Source organism: Taudactylus pleione, unplaced genomic scaffold (assembly GCF_031769625.1).
Source record: "Taudactylus pleione unplaced genomic scaffold, aTauple2 ptg001314l, whole genome shotgun sequence".
Classification (NCBI taxonomy): Eukaryota; Metazoa; Chordata; class Amphibia; order Anura; family Myobatrachidae; genus Taudactylus; species Taudactylus pleione.
This window is the reverse complement of record NW_028285714.1, coordinates 1858007-1877985: the sequence shown is the minus strand read 5'-3', so window position 1 is coordinate 1877985 and position 19979 is coordinate 1858007. Positions and strand designations below refer to the sequence as shown.

Sequence of the window (19979 nt, the reverse complement as noted above, 5' to 3'; positions counted from 1 at the left end):
CCCCCAATTATTAAAGTAAAATAAGTGTAAGGTCCGATCAGCTTACTTGGAGTTTCAAAGTCCAAGAGATTTATTTGCACAAAGAAATACAAAGAGTACCACCCATACAATGCACATGCATGGTTGGCACAAACACAAGGCTTCAGTTCCGAATGCACTGACTTCCAAAGGTCACTGCAGTACAATTAAAAGGTTAACATTCAAATAGTCCTTATGGAATAAAATCATTGGGTACAGGCACGGATCTGTCGTTGGTTAGGTCAGGATCTTATCCTTTGTGTGAGTGGCTGGATCTTCATAAAGCCTGAGAGCCCATGCCGATGAGTATCCCATGCTGGATTTCCTTTGTTTTACCATATCATGGCTGAGGGGAGGATTGATTTTCAGAGGCATGAAATTACATTGCTTAACTACTAATAAATGGGTCTGGAAACATTCCATCTAGAATATTACAGTTATAGGTACAGAAGATATGCAGTATTTATATATACAATAGATATCAAATGCTGATTGAAATAAGTCTAGGCATCATTATACAGTTATACAAATTCAATAGAAATAGGAAACTGCACCTATAATCAAAATAATATTTAGAATAATGTACAGAAAGTATCGTATTTTATTGTACTTCATTCAGTTTTGATATTTGACTTTGACACCACACACATTGAAATCTAATTATCCAACACAATCCCCATACTTTATTTCAAAAGTTGGCCAAATCATGACATTTTTTGAAAAGGTACATTCAACATAATATTTCTTAGTGCAGCCAAAGGAGTGTTTTCTTTAAACATTATTTCCTCCTATTACTGTTAGTTTTAAATGTGGCTTAGGAATACGTACATTAATAAACATCAAGTAGTCTCTACAATTTTTTCCTTGGGTTTCTTCCAGCAGCAATGCTAGTCCTTAGATATCAGGTCTATAGATTGTAATTCATGCTAGGAAGGTCAGAGGTCATATTGAATTCAACTGCAATGATTTAATCAATATGACATTGCCAAACTTCTCCTTCCACCTGAATTTTGTACAAGATGGGTCTAGTGTTGGAGATCGCCTTTCCTGCTTGCCTTTTGTCTTCTCTGAAATAACAAATAAGCACATCTAGTCCAACAGATAAAGTATTGACTTGACTGAACTATTTATCCAATACCTTTTTCCTTACAATCATATTCACTAAGTCCCACTGGGACCTCATGCTCCTCTGTAAAAACAACATGGCAGGTAATTGGCAAGTAGTGGAATGGTCCATGTTGCAATAGACAAACCAAAATAATTGTCAATCTTGTGCTGAAGCGGCACCAGTTGCTAAATGTTACCTTGTGGTTCTTACTATTGAAATTAATGGTGGGAACCATTCTTTGGCTGAGAGAGGTGGAGGCTCACCTCTCCCGGCCAATGAACACTCAGCCCAGGCATTTCTAAATAAGGTGGCTCAACTGTCATTTGGGAATTACAATCCTTTGAGGACAGCACTTAAGTTCGTGGGTCGGGACTTCTCGCTTTTTTGTATTTATAAGACATAGATGTCTACATGGACAAGAGGACGTGTCCAGTGATTATAGGTGAGTAAGTGTAAGTGTATATGTGTGTAGTAAAATTATACATTCACAGTGTGCGATTGTTGTCTTTATTTTAATATTTCTTTTACAGGTGAATTGGAGGTACCATAGGGCCCTTAATACCTTGCATGCTGGTACTTGTGGTTCTCCAGGTACCAGCATGCTGGGGATATATTTTTTTACACACACTAGACACAATCAACCCAGCAACCACTGGCCAGGTGAGCTGGGGATAAGCCTGCACATTGGGGGGTTCCCACCTCCACAGGGATCCCCGGCCTGGGCTGACTAGTGGTCAGGTGTAATGCATTGGCCAGGGGACCCGGTGAAAGGATTCCCCTGGCTGTGGCATTACACCCCAGCTAGAAAGAGATCGGTGCTGGTTATGGAAAATACAGGGGACACCTACTCATTTTGTCCCCTGTATTTCCAAAACCAGGACTGGCTCACTGAGTCCAGTGCTGGTTATGCTAAATACAGGGGACCTCTATGCCTTTTGTCCCTGATATTTACAAAACCAGGACTGGCTCTGAAAAGTCTGAGGCTGGTTGTTATTTTAGGGAGGGGACAACCCTTAATTTTTTTCAAAAACTTAACACTGAACAAGCTTCTAACAGAGATGCAGGCATTGATCTCACTGATCTATGTTTTTCCGATGTTCGATTTGAAGGGGGATTTGAGTGGGATTCCGTTTTATGTTCGATTTGAGATTCGATTTTGCCTTTAGTAAATATCCAAATGCAAAGTCGAATGCCAATCAAATTAAAATTGATTGTTAAATCACTTAAAAATACAATGCACATTAGTAAATATGCCCCTTAGTTTACTACAATGTGTATGAATTGTGTACAGTATTTGTCATGAACCCACTGGGTGCAGCTCTACCAAGAGTCACAGAATGTAATAGTAAATTTGGAATGATGTTTATTGAGGGGTGATACAATGGCAGGGGAATACAGGTAAGCTTGATAAAACAGGTATACTTGGAAATGCAGGGTACTGGAAATAGAGCTGTAACTAGACTTTTTGGTGCCCTGTGCCAGAGAGAGCATTGGCGCCCCCCCATTTTTTAAATAGGGACATAAGATAGTGCACCTGAAAAAGATCCATGGTCTCATAGGGAAGGGACAGGGAAGAGATAGGGGTACTACTGGGGCAGCTGGGAGATGCTGGGGATAAAAGAAGAGGAAGCTACAAGTGAGAATGATAATAAACAGGAAAATTGACAGGCCCAATTAGTACCCCCTGCTCTGCGGTGCCCTGTGCCATGGCACTGGTCGCACTACCCTAGTTACGGCCCTGACTGGAAACTAGGAATGCAGGTTACACAGGTGTCTTGATATAAAAATAGCAGAAGCGAACAGAGTCTAGGTAAAAACAACAGGAGAAAAATCTGGTAAACATCAGAAGTTCCTTGGTCAGGTGTAATGCATTGGCTGGGGGACCCGGTTGTGGCATTACACCCCCGCTAGAAAGAGATCAATGCTGGTTATGGAAAATACAGGGGACACCTACTCATTTTGTCCCCTTTGAAACCAGAACCTGCTCACTGAGCCCAGTGCTGGTTGTGCTGAATACAGGGGACTTCTACGTATTTTGTCCAACATATTTACAAAACAAGGACTGGCTCTGAAAAGTCCAAGGCTGGTTGTGATTTTAGGGGGGAACAACACTTACATGAACACTGAACAAGCTTCTTACAGAGATGCATGCACTGATCTCACTGATCTGTACAGCATCTGTGTTATTCATAACTGCTCATACTAAAATCGCAAGCATGAAACAGGTCTATTAATTTGGGAATTTGAAGTTTGTTTTTTAAGTTCAATTTGGTGTTCCTTTTCAAATCGAATCTTTGTAAATGTGGGATTTGTATGTTGGTCTATGTTTTTCCGATGTTCGATTTGAAGTGGGATTTGAGTGGGATTTGGTTTTATGTTCGATTTGACATTCGATTTTGTCTTTAGTAAATATCCAAATGCAAAATCGAATGCCAATCAAATGAAAAAGGAATGTTAAATCACTTAAAAATTAAAATTGAACATTAGTAAATATGCTCCTTAATTAGTTTACTACAATGTGTTGAATTGTGTATTTGTCATGAACCCCCTGGGTGCAGCTCTACCACAAGTCACAGAAGGTAATAGTAAATTTGGAATGATGTTTATTGAGGGATGATACAATGACAAGGGAATGCAGGTTAGCTTGATAAAGCAGGTATACTTGGAAATACAAGTTACTGGAAACTAGGAATGCAGGTTACACAGGAGTCTTGCTATAAAAATAGCAAAAGCAAACAGAGTCCAGAAACAAACAGCAGGAGAAAAATCTGGTAAACAGCAGAAGGTCCTTTGCTTAGCAGGCACAAAACACAGCAGCAACAGGAGCACAGGTCAAGAAACAATGATAACAAACAGCATAATGATAACCTGATGGATGGCAGAGGTTCATTTGCTTGGCAGGCATAGAACACAGAATCAATATGAACAAAAACATACAGGAGACATTAATGACCCAGCAATGAATGCTGGGCTCAGGCAGACTAAATAGCCAGGTCTCCAGTGGGATCCATGCTGATAATTGAGTCATAACTTACAAGACACCTGGACACAGAACATATATCGAAGAGGAGCTACTCTGGTAGGATCCAGAACTGCAGCACATAATAATAAGGCCTGGCGACCCCTGGTGGTGGGAATTCATATTGCCAGATATCATGCCAGAACATAGTCATAACAGACATAACATACTACTACTACTACTCACAGGGAAGCCACACCTCATGTCACATTCCTGTTGCATATATTCACATTTGCAGATAACTCTTTATAGATAGCAAAGAGTCACATTTTATGTTTGCACTTAGGCACAAATTATGTCTCTATATCACATCCCAATTTCACCCTTTATTTAGCTTTCTCTCTCATAGAACATTAAAGCAGGGCTTTAAGTAACCAGCTGTCTTTGCTGGGCTTACATTGCTCTTCCCCCCTTTATCTTTAATCTTTTATCTTTATCATGCTTTGGTGTTTGGAAGAGGAGAGAGTCAGAGGGCTGCTTCTCACAGCCACTCACACTCATAGCTCTATGTGGGCAGAAGGAGGATGCATAGAGTGCCACTAATATAATCTAAAGTAGTCACTGGTCCAGGTTATGGGTACAGTTTCCTCCCCTCCACATGGATGAGCTGCAGTAAGAAAGTGTAGAAAGCCCTCCTCCACTGGACACTAAAGCAAGGTAAAAATGGTGGAGTGGAGGGGCGGTGAGAATTACTGTATTTGTGAATGGTATGGGTGATCTATGTGTGACATTATCATCAGTCATACAGTAAGTGACATATGGAGTGCTGGGGGTCTACTTGCCTGCTCTCCCGGAATGCTAAGAAAATGGGCAGATACAGTATACATGGCTCTGGCACTTATGCTAGTTTGTACTTGGAGAGGTGGAATAGGAAAAGGAATGGATTTTCTAACAAAGACAGAATCCAGTAAGTGAGTGTACGCACATTATTCAACACATACAGACCAGGACACAGAGGCATACCATGTACACCTGAGAATGTCATATTATTTGCAGGTGTTCAGAGGCATGGTCAGATAACTGATGATGATGATGATGATTGATGATGATGATCATGATGATGATTGATGATGATTGATGATGATGATACTCACAGGCATTAGCTGGTGACTGGCTGTTTGTGAATGTACCACTGACGCTGTTTGGTACTTTCCTTGTTGCTATGGCTTACATTATGCTTTTTCTTTTCTTTTTTTTGTTACAATACTAATGATTTTTAGAATATCAGTGACTCCTATCTTTTATTATATAACTATTTGACATATTTTTCAGATTATTTATAGACTGTATAAAACCAACCCCCACACGGTTATCATTACATTCATTTTTCCACTAAAGCCAACTAGTCCTTGCCAACTCTGATGCCATGTGGAGGACTTCTGGCACAGTGACTGCCATGAAGAGATCACCTGACATAGTTGATATGACAAATGGCTCATTATATGTTTTTGTTGGGTTTTTCTGGAACAGTGTATGCCACTTTTACCATCACCTGGCATAATAGGTGATATTTGTGAACTTACCTGCCCAATGAATGACTATTGTTAAGGCTGTCTGGTAGTTATTTTATCTTTCCCATCTTGGCTATTGTGCTTGAATAGCAATTTCATTTTGGGCTTTTGCAGCTAAAAGATTATTATTATTATTATTATTATTCATTTTATTATTATTATTATTATTATTATTATTATTATTATTATTATACATTATTTATTAGATACAGCCTTTAGAACAGTGATTCCCAACCTCGGTCCTCAAGGCACACCAACAGTCCTGGTTTTAGTGATATCCATGCTAAAGCACAGACGGTTAAATCAAAATAACTGAGCTACTAATTAAGTCACCTGTGCTCAAGTATGGCTATCCTTAAAATCTGGACTGTTAGTGTGCCTTGAGGACCGTTGTTTGGAACCCCTGCTTTAGGAGATATCTATATAATTTTATTTGCAAAATCTCAATTAGATTAGATTATACATATTTCATATTACATGATAATGTGGATTATCATATATGTAGAGTACAATTATATGATGCTACCTTACCAGTAAAATGTACAAAAGCTTTCACGTATATGTACTAGAAATGATTGTACATCTTTATACCCATTCCCCAAATCTTTGCTCTTTTAGAACAAACACATAATGAAATAAGTACAAATAACTATCTCCGTAGAGCTGCACTGCCCAGGCTTAATCCATCACTACAACTAAAACCTTCACCCAAAACTTTATTATGTAGATATGTAGATATGCTGAGGTTTATGTTGGAATCTGAATAGTATACTTCCAGTTTATTTTGTTAGACTGGCAATCATTCAGCCATATAATTTATGTGATAATTACATCCTTTAGAAGTTAAACCAGTTCTCCAGTCATGAAAGTTTACCATTCAGTAAGTATAAAATGACAAAGACAAAAATACATATACATATGCATTAGTCATATTTTATTTGAATCCAAAGTATGAAGAGATTACATATATATATATATATATATATATATATATATATATATATATATTAGCAATGATTGCTTCCTCCAGTGGAGTCAGATATTATTTGTATTCTTTCAGTAATGTTTTGCTTCCTTCATTGGCTTTAGAGGTGCAATCCATCCTTTCAGTAATGTTTTCCCTGGGCCTGGCAGGGGTCGGGAGCACAGGGGTCACAGGGATCTATCAAGCAAAGTAAAAATATTAAAAATGTTTGTGATAATTCAGGAGGGAAACATGAATAATAAATGGATTTCTGATGATTACTGCTATACAGGACAACCCTGCCTATCCATGCTACTAGTTTGCAACCTAAGTTAATAATATGTATGGAAACTCAGGAATATGTAATTCACGGCAAGCGTGAATTAGAAACTGCTTTCTGATGATCACAGCAGGCACAGTATAAAACTGCCAGTTCTTGCTGCTAGCTTGTAGAATGGACCAAAATGTATATAATGCATAACTTACAACAACAGTACTGCTTTCAGTGGGACAGTCCCACTTTTTGAGGTTTGTTTCACAGTTCCTTGATTAGGGACTGTGGGACAAAACCCCAATTCGTAGGTGGTTTGTGTCTCCAGTCCACAGTGTCCAGCATTACTAAAATGTGAATTGTCTTTAAGAAACAACCAACAGGGTGTGTGACTATTCCCCAGGTGTGCGGCAGTGACACCCCAGCCCTCTACCAACACCTCTGATGTTGGTAGGTACTGTACGCATCATATGTCTATAAAGATAGCAACAGTATATTTAAATTTTATTTTCTTTTTGGACCTGATTCAGAGATTTACAGACAAGCACAGTCGCTGCGTCTTTGTTTGCAACGGCTGTGCTAAATATGCAAAAGCAGCCGTAGACGTCAAGTAAAAAGACTCACGGTTTCCCTGACACTGCGTGAGCATCCGACATCTAAGTAACCCTCAGGTTACTCAGGTTAGGATTAAATTGTATATCATCATATGGTGGCATGTGCAGTAGTACCGTTGTAAGTAAACAAAATCTATCCAATTGTTTCTAACAGGATTTTAACTGCTGAACTGATGAATGTTTTCCAAAAATGCTTTAGAAATTGTTGTTTTTTTATGACATTATTAGGTCAAAAAATGTATTTAAAAACAAATGTAAAACTATTTTAGTAAAAAAAAACTCCTAATAGTCTAGAACATCTCTGTGGCAAGTATTGTAAATCATAGAATCCCATAACCTTAGAATCCCTGTTTTCCACCAAAAAAAATACTGTATATTGGGGCTAATTGGGTAATGGCCTATGTTTGTCAATTGGGAAAATCTTAACGATTTTCCAAATATTTCTAATTATTATATCCTTGTATAACAGTTTATTATTAGTTTATTAAATTATTATAACATTGTTCACTATTTAAGGAAATTGCACTGGAACCATGTATATACTACCTTATTAAATTTTTAATATGTAGACATTAATAAAAGGATAAAAGACAAAAACATATGTTGCCTTTAGCTTATATATCAAATTCATTGGTCTGTTTGTTTGTATGTCTGTCAGGTTATGCATTCTGACACCCCTGCACTGATTGGGTGAAACCAACGCCAGGTGGTCTAGTTGGGTCCTGGCCAGGTTTTACAGGGGTTAGGGTCCCAGTCTGACCTCCCATTGGTGTACACTGGGCAGAACGTTGACCCAGGGAGCCTGTTCTGGGCCTTCCACTTATGTGAAACCAATGTAAGGTGATCCCGTTGGATCCTGGATAAGTTTTAGGGGGGGTTAGGGTCCCAGTCAGACCTCTTGTTGGTGTATGCTGGGCAGAACTTTGACCCAGGGAGTCTGCTCTGGGTGTTCCCTTTGGATGAAAACTTTAGAGAGGGGTGGCAATTGGTCTGGGATGCCTGGCACTGGGTCTGGGATGCCTAACTTATTAACTTGAGATTAGGTCCAAGTAGGACCTCCTGTTGGAGTATGCTGGTCAGAACTTTGATCCAGGGAGCCTGTTCTGGGCCTTCCACTGAATGTATTTGGATGAAAATTTTACCGAAGGGTGGCAATTGGTCTGGAATGCCTAACTTATTAACCTGAAGATTTAAACCCAGACAACACTGGGTACTTCAGCTATAAAGTGTTTAAATTGACTTTACCTTTCTGATAACCTCCAGAGCCCTGACACTGTTGTGCAGGCTTGCAAGCTGAAAGATACAATAAACATATATTTCAATATGAGTTGAACAGACATTAAGGTATAAATCTCACTTAGAATTTTTTTTCTTTACAAGATAAACAACTCAAAAAGAGCTCAGATAGGCCTTGCAAAGTCACTCTGCTTACTATATAATGTACTGAATTTGCCATGGTAGTCCATAACACTGTAACAATTTCTGGAACAGTTTTCTGCCTAGCTCCCTCACTTTCTATCCTCAGACATCTCCACCATCATTATGGGTGATTTCAATATCCCCATTAACAGTCCACAATCTCCTCCTGCCTCCTAACTACTCTCTTTAACATCCTCTCTTGGCCTCTCCCAATGGACTGACTTCTCTACTCATCAGGGTGGCCACTGTCTTGATCTTGTATTCACCAGACTATGCTCAGTTTCTGATTTCACTAATGCTCCTTTCCCTTTCTCAGATCACAACCTTATCACCTGCACACTCTCCTCCATTACATCAACATCATTGAAATAAACCAAACCTAAACCTAAAACCCGTAGAAATATTAATGCCATTAACCTTCAACAACTATCTACCTCTCTACAACAACTTTCACCAATTTCTACATTCACTTCTCCTGAGACTGCTGCATCACACCTAAACCAGATTCTAGAAAAAGCCCTCGATGAAGTAGCTCCAGCTACCCATCACACACCACGTAGAGTTAGACGTCAACCGTGGCATTCTAGCTTAACAAGGCATCTACAAAAACTCTCACGTAAAGTTGAACGTCAGTGGCGAAAGTCTCATACTCCAAGTGACTTCCTCACATATAAGACTATCTACAACTCTTATCGTACTGCTCTGGACACTGCCAAACAAACATATTTCCAATCTGTAATCTCTGCTCAAGCTTCTAATCCCAAGTTACTTTTTTAATACATTTAAACTGCTTCTTACCCCTCCATCAGCCAAACCACCTGCTACTATCTGTGCACAAGATCTTGCTTCCTATTTTAGGGACAAGATTGATAGGATCCGAAATGAAATGGTAGACTCTTCCTCAGCTAGTGACCTGCTCAATTCCCTACCTGAACCCTCTGGCACCTTCTCTTCATTTAATCTCACAAACGAGGATGAAGTAGCTATACCCTTCTCATCCTCTTACTCTATTACCTCTCCTCTAGATCCTATACTCTCACAAATCAGTAAAGCTCTGTCTCCTGTGCTTTTCCCAGCCCTAACTAAAATCTGTAATCTCTCTCTACTGGCAACTTTCCATCACTGTTCAAGCACGCAGTGATTACTCCCATTCTGAAAAAACTAAATTCTGACCCTAATACTCTCTCAAATTACCGTCCTATCTCCAAGCTCCCATGCTCCTCCAAGCTACTTGAGAGACTTGTCTACACCCACCTCACACACTTTCTTAACTCACACAATTTATTGGACCCTCTTTAGTCCGGCTTTCGTTCCCAACACTCCTCAGAGACAGCATTGACTAAGGTAGTAAATGATCTTGTCACTGCCAAGGCTAAAGGCCATTGCTCACTCCTAATTCTTCTAGATCTCTCTGCTGCTTTTGACACTGTTGACCACTCTCTTCTCATACAAACACTGCAATCCCTAGGTCTTAAGGACACAGCTCTTTCTTGGTTTTCTTCCTACCTATCTGATCGCTCTTTTACTGTTCGTTTTTCTGATTCTGCCTCCTCTTCGCTACCTCTATCAGTTGGAGTACCGCAAGGCTCTGTCTTAGGTCCTCTGCTATTCTCAATCTATACCACCTCTCTTGGCAAACTAATCAGCTCTTTTGGATTTCAGTACCATCTGTATGCGGATGATACTCAAATCTACCTATCCTCTCCAGATTTATCTCCATCTGTATTGGTCCGTGTCACTGAATGTCTTTCTGCCATTTCATCTTGGATGTCATCTCGCCACCTGAAACTTAATATTTCTAAAACAAAATGAATTATATTTCTGCCGGCCAATAACAGTTACCAACCTGATCTCTCTATCACTGTTGATACCTCGACCATCCACCCCGCCCCACAAGCTTGCTGCCTAGGTGTCATCCTTGACTCTGAACTGTCCTTTGTTTCCCATATTCAATCTGTCTCAAAATCATGTTACATACATTTAAAAAACATATTCAAAATTCGACCATATCTCACACAAGACACTGCAAAAACTCTAATCCATGCACTTATTATTTCCCGCATTGACTATTGCAATAGCCTCCTTACTGGTCTTCCCAAAAACAGGCTATCACCATTAAAATCCATTATGAATGCAGCTGCAAGGCTTATCTTCCTTGTGAAACATTCTTCTTCTGCTGCCCCGCTCTGTCAGTCCCTCCATTGGTTGCCGATTTTCTACTGTATTCAATACAAAATACTTTCACTTACACATAAGGCTATTAACCAAACCACACCAACATACATCTCTTCACTCATCTCAAAATATCTCCCAACCCGACCTCTCCGCTCAGCACAAGATCTGCATCTCTCATCCCCATGCATTACTTGCTCCCATTCACGGTTACAGGACTTTCTTCGCGCTGTACCCACTCTATGGAATGACCTACCTCGCACAATAAGACTTTCCTCTAGTCTCCAATCCTTTAAGCGTTCCCTGAAAACTCACCTCTTCAGGCAAGCTTATCAGATTCCAGAACCTTTCACATAACCTTCATAGCTTCCATATCTAATTACATCCCCTTTTACAGTCCAAACACAATCTCACACATCATCTTTCTCTCACATCCTCATGACATTTGGTCAACATTCCTGTGTGACTGGATCATGCAGCCAATCAAGAAACTGTGCATTCTGGCTGGACTAAAATGCAATATATAGCACCTATCCTTGTGTATCAATGCCTGTTTCCCTATAGATTGTAAGCTTGCGAGCAGGGCCTTCCTACCTATATATCTGTCTGTTATTACCCAGTCTTGTTCTATTAATGCTTACAATTGTAAAGCGCAACAGAATATGCTGCGCTATATAAGAAACTGTTAATAAAATAAATAAATAAATAATGAAGTTTGCCTGGATTTGATTGCAATACTTCATGTGGTAACTAGCCATAACAGTTTGCTATCTGGTACGAGTTCACCTTGCTGGCTTTTAACTGTTTTTTTTTAACTATCATGTGACTGAATAAACACATTTATGCCCTATGGAGAACCTCCTCCTTATCTTTGTTTGACACACATACATACACTGAGAAAAAATATTCTGTGGCACTCATGGGACTAACATGACTGGTAGATGCCGATGTAACCACACCTCTCACCGAGAGGAATCCTTATAAGATTAACATGTAATTTTTATTAAAAAATTTAATTTAAACGTTGAACTGATAAGGATTCCTCTCAGTGTGAGGTGTGGTTACACCGGTATCTACCAGTGATGTTAATCCCATGAGTGCCACAGAATATGTTTTCACTCCTGTGATTCCCTGTCTGGCGGGACCTGGGCAAGTTGGACTTTGATCAATATTATTCAGCAAAAATTTATGTATGTTTCATATGAACTCATTAGATTTATTTTGGTTTAATGGTTATTTTAACCAAATCATTTGAACATATATTAGACCCTAACAGCACTTTATATTCTCTCTGTATTTTTGTAATGTTATATCCAGGCATTCTCTGTCCTCTCCTGCCCTGCACATCTGCTATACGGTCTCATCTATAGACTATACCTCTTTCAGATTTGTGCACAGACTTTAAGTTGTATTCAGGTGTATCCACTTTCATGGAAATACACAGAAATGATGTCTGTTTTTTTCCCTGATATTTTATTGAATTTTTTTCTACCTGACGGATAAATAGTTTTACTCCATGTCTTAATTTATCAATTATGTACCTATTTTAAGATTAACCCATGATGAAGTCTCATAAGGAGAAAAAACACATAGGGTAAAGAAACCGTGAGATCCACTATGAGGACATGCAATTGAAAACAATGGTATCATTAAAATAAGGGTGAAAGATCATGGCTCCAAGAGTGGAAATCTTACAGCTAACTGTGGAACACTGTATTCATTGAAACTGTTTTTTTACTAAATTCTAAAAATTAACTATTTTATACTGATCTGTGTATGGTTGCCTTAGGCCTTCAGCACATTGGGTGTTTATATTGGTTTTAGATGTTCAAGATTAGAACACAGATGGCAAACTTAAATTCTTTTAATTTTTAGTAGAGAGTAATGCTGGATACACACTGGCAGATATATTGGCCGATCAATTGATCAGCCAATATATCTTGTGTGCGTTGGTCAGTGTGTACCACCAATATGTCTGTGAACGACGTCGTTCACAGACATATCGCTTCGGCTCTGCTGCACAGCCAATAACCAATATATTTGCAGATATACAGTATTTGGGCATCGTGCTGTATGTACAGGCAGTCAGCGCGACATGCCCCCCGGCCAGCGGGACCCGCAGCCAGATGACAGATTGTTATTCAGTGTGTATGAACAACCACCACCTGCAGATATATAGGCCATTTCTTAATTTCTTCTAATTTCGGTGCAGGATAAGGGTATTTTTCATGTACACACACAAACACACACACACATATATATAATTTTTGTAATGTTGTAATGTTATATCCAGGCGTTCTCTGCTCTCTCCTGTCCTGCACAGCTGCTATACGGTATCATCCATAGACTATACCTCTTTCAGTAATTTACGTGTGGAATTTATGCTGAAACACAACTGTAATGTGCCAGTTAAAATATCTTACCAACTTGATTTCACATGACCGATTGTTCTAGAATGTGTTATATGGAGAAAGTAGTCGGCAAATGGTGTCTATTATGCTAGACAAAATTATAAATAATTATTTAATGATCACAGTAAGACCCACATATTACTTACGGTCTTGGCAGATATTTTGCTTCTGGCATGGATCCTGGCACACAGTTTGCTTCTGGCATGGATCTTGGCAAATACTTTGCTTCTGGCAGGGGTCTTTGCACTGGGATTTCTGTCCTCCTTTAACTCCAGACATGGTTGGTTTTTGGTCTCCGGTCTCTGAGTCAAAGCAAGATTGGGAGAGTCCTGGTCGTTTGTGGGGATGCTTAGAACTAGTTCCTTTTATATAGACAGCTCTGTTTGTGACACACTAATATATCATGTTCAAAACAAATTTGGTTTTACAAGACTGAAAAACCAGGACATAGATGACAGACATGTGCTTCATATTAAATTTTAATTATTTCCTTAAAGATGGGTGTTTCTTAGACAACAGCTCATGCCAATTATTTTATATCCTTAAACACTGTGTTTATATGGCAAATGTATATGAAAGCACTTAGCAAATAATGATATGAAATAGGTATACAATATCAGTCTGGGTGAGTAACACAAGTAAGACATTAGATAAATAATAGACTGCTGTGATTGGAACTTGGAAATATTTTGCTGACACACAGTGAGTTCCATCTCAAGTTATTTATAAGGTTGAAACTCTCATAAAAATAAAATTATATCTGACAAAGCAGAGTCATCTGGCACCATACATATAAACATTTATTAAAGCTGACAGTTCTTGAGATTGATGTTGATTTGGATGCATATGAGTAAATAAAACAAAACCTCTAAAAATGTGCATTTAAAATTAGCAAGAAAAACAATATGCCAGCATTGGGTGCATATACCTATAAATAAATTACCAAAAAATCTGACAAAGAGTAGAATGCATAGGGCTCTATTTAGTAAACATCAAAACCTCCTTTCTCCATTTCAGCTGGAGAAAATAAAAATTTTCTTTTCTCCTTATTTATAGAAGAGAAAACTGCAGTGAAATTGATGATTTCATTCAGTTTGTTTTTCTCTTCTCTTATGCTGAGTACACACTCAGCGATGTGTACCCAGCACGACATTGTCAACGCTGGTATCCGGCATGTGGCAAGTTCATACACACTTGCCGATGCCAGGTGTAACAGAAGGGAGGTATGTGTCATGCTGAATTCTGCAACAGAGCATCGTTACCGACATCCCATGTCGGCCCTGCAGTATGGCCAAAGGGCGATGGCGCTAGTGACCCAGGAGAGCGCACATATCATGGGTACACAATAGACATACAGGATATGTCACTCTGATCTGCAACTTATCGTCTAGTGTGTACCCAGAAAAACAGAACTAACAGGCATATAAAAAAATAAACAAATAATAAGGACAATGACTTTATATTTATCCCACTCAAATCCATGGCGAGCATCACAGCCATAGCTATGGGACTAAAGAGGACTGAGAACAGATCAAGGTAAGTATGACGGGCATGGGAGTGGGTGGAGTGAACAGTTGACTTGACTTGGGTCCATTATTTAAAAATATACAAACGCAAACCTTTTTATATATAAATATATCATTTATATTTATATACAGTATACATCCAGTGAGGGTCTGGATGCCTGTAGGGTTGTAGCCTTGGCAAAACAGTTGGTATGGTGTGGTTTGTGGGGTACCCGGTTTTTTAGGACCATTCTTCATTGATGGAACGTTAACAGCAACACCTTAACACTGCTAAATGGTGAACAGCATTTTTCAACATATCCTATAAACTTTATGTTAAAACTCAAGAATGAATAAAGATACATTAAAATGAAGAACACCTTTGGTTTATTATGAATAAGTTGCATCCAAGATGGCTGACTTCAAGATGGCCGCCATACTGGTGACATACCCTAAAAAGTTTTCACCCACTCCCATATCATTTGTGTAGACACTGAATTAATATTTCCCTACTCAATTCCTTTTTATCATGATGTTTCCACACTCATGGACCACCCTTGAAGAAAAGGTTCACCACGAACTTGAAATGTTGATCATGTATTAATTGCTTACTGAATACACTTTTGTATCAAATCCAAGGTGTGCCGCCTGCTTTTTCCATCTGTGCACACCACACATAGGGGTATTTTTCTAGTAGGTATATATATATATATATATATATATATATATATATATCTACACAATCTCCAGTCACCTGGATAGGAGCACTCTCCAGTAAGTCAATTAAAAGTCTTTGTTCAATTCTAAGGTGATATAGTTTAATCAGAAAAAAAGTTGCCACATAAATAATTGTCGAAGTTTCGATTCCGATGGGAACCTTTTTCAAGACCAGCAAACAATGCATAAATGCACCATGTGTATATAATTCATATTACATCTAAAGATGAAAATACAAAAAAACACAAGAGAACATAATCAGTACACATACTAAAAGGTATCATAATACCAATAGAGCAACAGAAAATATAAGACACAGTGACACAGTCTCTCAGGCTCCATATTCAATCCATAGAAAACCAAATATGTACTAAAGATACAGAGTCATTGAATATAAATATACATCCATACATACCAAGTAATATTTCAATGGAGGAGGCTATAAGTGATCTAGGACTTCACATGTTTCAATCAACTGCACAGTTGGGCTTTACTCCACAATGGTCCCAATATGTATGCACCACAGATACCTATGCAATGACATATCAATGAAATTAACATCTTCTAGTATAAGAAACTGTGCTATAAAAATACATGTCATACAAATGGAAATGTCCCCTAATCATAATAGCCTGCAATAGATTCATAATCAACCTCTCACAATAGTACCCTACTATAAAAACAGGCACATGGAAAGACAGGCAGCGCTTACCAGGTTAATATGACAAACAACTTCATATATCATAGCCTCATGTCTGATCAGAGCTACACTGCACATATGTCCCAGTTGGCATACATCAAGGGTACCTATGTAATAAAATATCATTGGTATAAGCACAATATGCAGGACCTGTTCTATAGCCATGTTGATACATGTCATACAATAAAAAGGCACTCAGTGGTCTAAGTTAGCTTAAGGATGGCTAAAGGTCAATCTTAGATAGCAGTATTATACTGGCCACAAGCATATAACATACCAAATAAGCGCTTACCAGGTCCGTGAATACACCACACTAAGCTACCAATGCTCCGGTAGACGGCAGAGCTCCGGGACAGTGAGCTGCACGCGTGCGCATACAAACAATAGCTCTCCAGTGGGCTGCTCAAATACCCATCCTGGCGGAAGTGGTCACAGAGAAACACCAAGTCACATGATCCCAGCCAGGCCGGAACACAAAACATCCCCGTCAAACTTACTGCATTCAGCAGGTCACCATGGAAACATGGTACACAATTGAAGCAGTCTACGCGATGTTATTAACTGTTCATGAACAGAGTTCCTCAAATAGTGGGACACCGTGGGAATGTTGCTCTGTGGAAAAAGTTTCAGCATATAACTCTTACAGGCACAACAGTGTAAAAAATTGATTATTAGAGCCTGCATAAATGCAGTGATAGATTCAAATCAATGTTATGAATCGACAAACAAATAGAGAAACACAGAGGGAAAGAAATAAAAAATAATAATCAATAATAAAAATAGTGCATAATAATCATTTATAAAAATTATCAATAATAAAAGAATTACAAAGGTTGCATGCACACATAAATATATATATATATATATATATATATATATATATATATATATATATATATATAAATATAAATAAGGTGTTTAAAAATCTATCCAATAAAGAGTGTGCTTACCCATGTGTGCACCTCTATGTATTCCCAAGGGTATAAGTCAAGAAAACCTATGCAAACAGAACATAGTAGTAAAATGCTATTTAAAAATTCTACACATGCAGAAATAAGTGGTGCGAATACCCTATATACAGTGCTGATGCAGGTACCATATCCAGGTGTGATAATAGACAAAAAATATACATACAGAAAACACAGACTAAACACAGACCAAACAGGGAAGGGTCAAAAATTCCAACAGTACCATATATAATGGTAGGTACATACAAGCGATGTGAAATCCAATAATTATCCAAAAAACACCAAACTGGAAGAGATAATAGTATATTTCATCCATCACCATAGATCTCAAACCACATGACCAAGGTAATTGCCACCAACCACCAAGTGTGAATCAAACCCACGTCAGCGTTTAAGTTTAAAGGAACACATTAAGAGGATTATTCTCATTAAGTCCTCGTGGAGCTACTGCGTCCAACGTATGGATCCAAAAACTTTCTCACTTCTTTAAGGCTGAGATCCTATCACCCCCAAGGGCAGATGGTGGTATCCAGTCAATTAGCCGACACTTGAGATTCGCCACTTGATGGCCTTGTAGCAGGAAATGTCTGGCAACCGGTTTATCTGTATGTCCAGTAGAAAGGGCTGAGCGGATGGATATCCTATGATTGGCCATTCTATCTCTAAATTTTCTTGATGTAAGGACCACATAATATAATCCACAAGGACAAGTAAGATAATAAATTATGAAGTTGATCACGCAGTGTAATTTATATTTAATGTGGATCTTCCTACCAGTGTTGGGATGGGAAAACATCGGTCCAGTTAACATAGACGCACATGCAATACAGTTCCAACAGGAATAACAGCAAGGTTTCTGCTTCATAAGCTCAGGTATAGTTTTGACTTCTCTAGGATACACAGTAGGTCTCATTAATAATTGTTTAAGGTTAGGTCCACGTTTGTAGGCCATCATAGGTGGATCATAGTTCTTAAATGGAAGCGAGTTATCAGATGTAACAATATGCCAATGATTTTTTTAAAGCTTTTGATGTGTTATAAGCACTCTTATAAAATTTTGTTGTAAAACTGAGGTGTTGTTTATTTTTAAGTTGCAGTGGTTCCTTATCTATTTGCTTTTGATAAATACACCATGCTTTAGCAAGGCATTTGTTTAACTGCACCCGACTATATCCCCTCTCCACAAATCTGGCAGTCATTTCGTCTAGTTGATATTCCCTGGTGTTTAAATTGGAGTTTATCCGCATGACAATTAAAAACTGTGAGATTGGTATGGGTGAATTTAATTGGACTCTGCAATGCAGTTATATTCGTGACACTGGAGATTTTTTACAACAATTGAATAATCTAGGTCCAATTGATAAGGATGTTGTTATGGCAACAATGGATGTCAGTTCATTATACATGGTGATTCCACATGAGGAAGGTCTGGATATGTTAAGAAAGATATTGATTGATCAAGGTCCTAGGGGTGATATGCCTTCAGAATTTGTGTTGGAACTGGCTGCTTTGGTTCTTTATAACAATCACTTCCATTATGAAGTTGCGTTTTATATCCAATTAACAGGAAGCGCGATGGGTTCGAATATGGCACCGGCTTACACCAATCTGTACATGGCCAGATATGAAGAAGGTGTATTTTTCCCAATTATGGTCAGTGGATAATTTTCTATCGGTGTTTCTAATTTGGAAAGGGACCACTGAGACGTTTGAGGACATGGTGATTCAGCTGAATGCGTTACAGAGTCCAATTAAATTCACCCATCAGGTCATTGATAGAGTTATAAATTTTCTTGATGTGATGATAATGATTACTGAAGGGACCATCAACACATCATTATATCGAAAAGATACAGATCGGAATATGGCCTTACTGACGACCAGCCACCATCGACCAGCACTTAAGGACAACTTACCAATCTCACAGTTTTTACGTGTCATGCGGATAAACTCCAATTTAAGCACCAGGGAAGATCAACTAAATTAATTGACTGCCAGATTTCTGGAGAGGGGATATAGTCGGGTGAAGTTAAACAAATGCCTTGCTAAAGCATGGTGTATTTATCAAAAGCAAATAGATAAGGAACCACCACAACTTAAAAATAAACAATGCCTCATTTTTACAGCTACATTCGATAAGAGTGCTTATAACACATCAAAAGCTTTAAAAAATCATTGGCATATTGTTACATCTGATAACACGCTTCCATTTAAGAACTATGATCCACCTATGATGGCCTACAAACGTGAACCTAACCTTAAACAATTATTAATGAGACCTACTATGTATCCTAGAGAAGTCAAAACTATACCTGAGCTTATGAAGCAGAAACCTGGCTGTTATTCCTGTGGGAACTGTATTGCGTATTCGTCTATGTTAACTGGACCGATGTTTCCCCACCCCAACACTGGTAGGAATATCCACATTAAATATAAATTACACTGCATGATGGACTTCATAATTTATTATCTTACTTGTCTTTGTGGATTATATTATGTGGGCCTTACATCAAGAAAATTTAGAGATAGAATGGCCAATCATAGGGCATCCATCCGCTCTGCCCTTTATACTGGACATACAG

At 38.5% G+C, this 19979-nt stretch overlaps 1 long non-coding RNA gene across 2 annotated transcripts; it reads right to left on the bottom strand.

Annotated features, from left to right (window-relative positions):
* Positions 1-6583: 6583 nt before the first annotated feature.
* LOC148443201 (uncharacterized) lies at positions 6584-16749 on the bottom strand. 2 transcript variants are annotated; one of them, XR_015875718.1, is made up of 5 exons: positions 16722-16749; positions 16145-16259; positions 13654-13809; positions 8751-8798; positions 6584-6818 (listed from the first exon to the last, which is right to left on the bottom strand). It is a non-coding gene; the product is annotated as an uncharacterized LOC148443201 (long non-coding RNA). The 2 variants fall into 2 exon arrangements; XR_015875717.1 differs by lacking the exons at positions 16145-16259; positions 16722-16749 and having other exon boundaries at positions 13654-13844.
* Positions 16750-19979: the final 3230 nt, after the last annotated feature.